The sequence below is a fragment of the Austrofundulus limnaeus genome, unplaced genomic scaffold (genome assembly GCF_001266775.1).
Source record: "Austrofundulus limnaeus strain Quisiro unplaced genomic scaffold, Austrofundulus_limnaeus-1.0 Scaffold350, whole genome shotgun sequence".
NCBI lineage: Eukaryota > Metazoa > Chordata > Actinopteri > Cyprinodontiformes > Rivulidae > Austrofundulus > Austrofundulus limnaeus.
The window spans coordinates 495678-500775 of record NW_013952752.1 but is presented as its reverse complement, the minus strand read 5'-3'; the positions used below and the strand labels follow the sequence as shown (position 1 = coordinate 500775).

Sequence of the window (5098 nt, the reverse complement as noted above, 5' to 3'; positions counted from 1 at the left end):
TCTTTACACCTAGTTGGTGACAAGTTGTTTTTCAAACGGGGCCAGAGTGGAAAGGTTGATGCAAGTGTTACTGTTTGTGTTGTTAGCTGGAAACAGAATGACTTCTGTTTTCTTCTCATTAAGTTTAGGAGGTTTAAAGCCATCCAATCCCTGATGTCAGCCAGGCAGTCRAGAARAGGTTGGATGCAGTGTGGGCCAGCCTGTTTCAGAGTAAAGTAAATTTGACAGTCATCCGCATAAAGATGAAATGGTATGCCATGTTTACGAATATGTTCACTCCTCCTAAGTAAAGGCAAGTTACATGATGTGCTGATAAATTGCTGCATTGATGAGTAGGTGAGCAAAGATTGCCTTGTCAAAACATCCTCCATCTATGACGTGGTTGGCTGTCGTATTTCCAGAATAGATCAACTGGATGACCTCTGCATGTTACCCATTGGGGCAATATAAGAATTCAGAAGTGAAATCCACTCAACCTTGCAATGACAGGTAGATTTGCCTGCTTGAGGATATCCACAGCAAATCGGAAGATCAAAACGTCACTATACTGACTCTGTAAGCAGTTGAATGCACACTTTCAGTCATTAGGGTCCCCCTTCAATAACTAGGAGGAAGTCAATCTATGTGCTCTGCTTTGCATCATATGCATGGATACGATTCATTCAGCCATTCTAGTTGGGAGTGTTGAAACTCAGGATCCAGGGCTTTGATGACCCATACTGTTGTTCAGAGTGTGTCGTCCGAAGTGAGGAGTTGTTAGCCATGAGCCAGGGGGGCAAAGGTTGTGGTGGTGGTGAGGTGTCTTCAACCCATTGAGTGGAAGTATTTATATGAACATCAACAATGTTGTCTCCAACAAATTGTGTCCACATTGTTTCCTCAGCCTCACCTGATCATTACTCAATTTTCAGTCACAGGCCACCATCGATGATTGATCCTCAAGTGTAGCATCATCTGCAGTCTCATCATTGATCTGATCATCAGTTTCCTCCACAATGGTGTTAAGAGTGCCAGAACAATCTGGGGCACAATCTCTACTCCTGCTTTCAAGGAAGCAGCATTTGTGGTTTTGTGTCTCAGAGTAAAGGCCTCTACRTACTCCCTCCTAACTGCTGAAATCAGCTCTCATTGTTGCAGTTGCATGACGAAAATTGCMTCATTTGACTCGGAGAGTCAACAGGAAATCCCCTTCTCGAGACAAGGCCTTAGCTGAACTGTTTCTCACCACGCTCTGTGCGAAGAGTTACGTAGGTGATTGCTCTGAAGTTCGCGAGTGTCTTTGGTTATGCTGAAAGCGTTTGGATGCTACATTTTGCTTCACCTATTCGCCTCCAGAATCAAATTGTTGTACCCAAGACATTTATAAAGATAATCAAACAGCCAAAAACTCATGGAGATTTTAACAAGTTTTAGAGGGAGTATGTACAGGCCTTGAGACTCTGTATCCCAGCCAGTGTAACTTTTTGAGCATCCATTTTGACCCAAATCTATGATCATGTTTTATGGCAAGCCCCCATCTGGTGTAGTAATTCTCCTCACTGAGGTCAACAGGCCACAGCTGCACAGCATTCACTTCATGCCTACCTGCAGACTAAGGACTGGATCCTTCTACAGAGCATGTCTCTGAACCCGTGACTATAGATGGACATTAGGTGTGCATGGGTATGAACAAGTTTCAACATTAGACTCCACGGCTCATGAAAAGCTACTAAAGTTCACAAGCTGTAACTGTCATGGAGACTACAACCAGTGGTGCAGCTGCAAGAAGAATGGAGTCATGTGCACTCAGCCTGTGGAGTCTATAAAGTTGAAACTGCAATCATGATGTTGAGGCTGAAGATGACTTGAAGCTTCTCACATTATGAATGAGAAATAACTGAGTATTTTATAGGTTAGAGAAATAAAAACTACTTGGAATGTTAATGTAAATCTAAGTGTGCCCTTTTTCAACAATGGAGTGTTTATGATGACATACAGTGGGGAGAACAAGTATTTGATACACTGTTGATTTTTCAGGTTTTCCCACTTGCAAAGCTTGTAGAAGACTGTAATTTTTATCGTAGGTACTCTTCAACTGTGAGTGATGGAATCTAAAATAAAAATCTAGAAAAATACAATGCTTGATTTTTAAATAATTAATTTCCATTTTATTGTGTGAAATAAGTATTTGATCATCTATCAACCAGTAAGAATTATGGCTCTCACAGACATGTTAGTTCTTCTTTAAGCCCTCCTGTTCTCCACTCATTACCTGTATTAACTGCACCTGTTTGAACTCGTTACCTGTATAAAAGACACCTGTCCACACACTCAATCAATCAGACTCCAGCATCTCCACAATGCCCAAGACCAGAGAGCTGTGTAAGGACATCAGGGATAAAATTGTAGACCTGCACAAGGCTGGGATGGGCTACAGGACAATAGGCAAGCAGCTTGGTGAGAAGGCAACAACAGTTGGTGCAATTATTAGAAAATGGAAGAAATACAAAATAACGGAAAATCTCCCTCGGTCTGGGGCGCCATGCAAGATCTCACCTCGTGGAGCATCAGTGATCTTGAGGAAGGTGAGGAATGAGCCCAGAACTACACGGCAGGACCTGGTCAATGACCTGAATAGAGCTGGGACCACAGTCTCAAAGAAAACAATCAGTAACACTCTACACCGTCAAGGATTAAAATCCTGCAGTGCACGCAAGGTGCCCTTCCTCAAGCCAACGCATGTCAAAGCCCRTCTGATGTTTGCAAATGACCATCTGAATGATCCAGAGGAGGAATGGGAGAAGGTCATGTGGTCTGATGAGACAAAAATAGAACTTTCTGGTTTAAACTCCACTAGTCATGTTTGGAGGAAGAAGAATGATGAGTACAACCCCAAGAACACCATCCCAACCATGAAGCATGGCAGTGGAAACATCATTCTTTGGGGATGCTTTTCTGCAAAGTGGACAGGACGACTGCACCATATTGTGGGAAGGATGGATGGGGCCATGTATCGTGAGATTTTGGCCAACAACCTCCTTCCCTCAGTAACAGCACTGAAGATGGGTCGTGGCTGGGTCTTCCAGCRTGATAACGACCCAAAACACACAGCCAGGACAACTAAAGAGTGGCTCCGTAGGAAACATCTTAAGGTCCTGGAGTGGCCTAGCCAGTCTCCAGACCTGAATCCAATAGAAAATCTTTGGAGGGAGCTTAAAGTCCGTGTGGCCCAGCTACAGCCCCGAAACCTGACGGCTCTGGAGGAGATCTGTATGGAGGAGTGGGCCAAAATCCCTGCTGCAGTGTGTGCAAACCTGGTCAAGAACTACAGGAAACGTCTGATCTCTGTAATTGCAAACAAAGGTTTCTGTACCAAATATTAAGTTTAATTTTTCTGGTGTATCAAATACTTATTTCACACAATAAAATGGAAATTAATTATTTAAAAATCATACATTGTATTTTTCTGGATTTTTGTTTTAGATTCCATCACTCACAGTTGAAGAGTACCTATGATAAAAATTACAGTCATCTACAAGCTTTGCAAGTGGGAAAACCTGAAAAATCAACAGTGTATCAAATACTTGTTCTCCCCACTGTAAATGCTTACAATAAACTCAGAATCATAAAAATCCTGATTTGACCCCTCACAATTTACTTAAAGTCCCAATTTCTAAAAAAGTAGTTTAAGAACCATTCTGGTACCCTAACTTGAGCAAGCTTTTTTTTTTTCAGCTTTTTCCACAAGAGTTGAATTTCACACACCTTTACAAACATATTTGTGAAGAATTTGTTTGGTAACAATTTACTTGGCAGATTTGCAAAATATCTCTTAAAATGCCTTTCCTATCTGAGGTTTTGAAATTTGAATCCTAGCTCATCAACCAACAGATTGAACTGCCTCAGAATGACAACTTGAAACAAGATACTTCAGTCTATACAATCATATGATACAAAATTTAGACATTATTCAAATGAAACTGACCTTAATGCTTTACCTTAAAATGTAGGACAGCGAGAATTTGTTTTCCATCAGCTCACAAATCTTTGATTCCACTTCAGGGGAAAGTTCAACCTGTTAGCAAAAACAGAGTCAAACCATTTACAAAGGTTTATGCAGTTTCCTGATAGAAAGACCAATTTCTGAATGAGCAATACAAATTAAAGTTATTCCATTTTAGTAATTGTGATAAGTGTTGTTAAGAAGCAGAGTTTACCCATTATCTACCTGAATCCTTCACATGGGCGTCTTCTGTTGATAACTTACCAACAGCCAGCACCTCCTGTGTATAGTTCAACAACCTACAAAGAGCAGAAACACTAAGAACACCAACACTTCAAGACGTCTGAGGTGGTTACATACACAAGCTGTAAAGATGAGACAGTACCTCAAAACAACCCAGCATTATTGAAAAGGTATTGTAAAGTTCAGGTAATTGTTTTCAATACATAGAAATCCATAAAGTGGCATTTCTTTAACCTGGGAGTCAAAAGGCTGATCCAAAATGAAAGACTACTGCTAGATGCCAGTTCCTTTTCTGTCCTGCATGCTATAATGTTATAGCAATGGGACAGTTATCTCATGAAACAAAAGGAAGCTGCAGTTTGCCTTTCATCAACTACCAGGAATCAAGTATTATCTGGAGGTGACTACTTAGGGCAGTGTTTCCTAAACTTTTCAGACACTGACAAACAAAATAACAATGGCAGAAACTCATTAACCCAACTATCACTGTGTTTCCATCCAATTTTAACTCGAATTTTGAGTAAATTTTTAGAAATTTGCAAATGTGGAGAACTAAGAAATGTGAATCAAACATGTTTCCATCAACTGGCTTGAAGCGAATGAATTACATCAGACGCATGTGTGTAGTAAACAGGAAGTAAAAGTCACATCTCAGGAAAATGGAGAGAAGTTATCAGGAATGTGTTGCTCCTGTCGGGAAAGATCTACTTGTTCTGTCATCAACTAGTTTTGGTGATTTTACATGCTGTCTGGAGACGTACTGGAAGAAATGTAATTCTCTTCACGTTATGGGATTAAAGGCACAGTGTGTAGGATTTTGTCAATTCTTTTAGCCGAAATTGAGATAATCACTAATGACAATAATAAAAAAAA

At 40.5% G+C, this 5098-nt stretch overlaps 1 protein-coding gene across 2 annotated transcripts in view; it reads right to left on the bottom strand.

Moving 5' to 3' along the window:
• LOC106527921 (RNA-binding protein 4B) overlaps positions 1-5098 on the bottom strand; it is a 16878-nt gene that overhangs the window by 5026 nt on the left and 6754 nt on the right. Inside the window, exons 4-5 of one of the 2 annotated variants that reach the window (XR_001311444.1) lie at positions 4208-4281; positions 3978-4054 (exon numbers count right to left, since the gene is read on the bottom strand). The gene's annotated coding sequence lies outside the window, so the exon portion shown is untranslated. Of the gene's footprint in view, positions 1-3977; positions 4282-5098 lie in introns of both variants that reach the window. The other variant, XR_001311443.1, reaches the window with a different exon arrangement.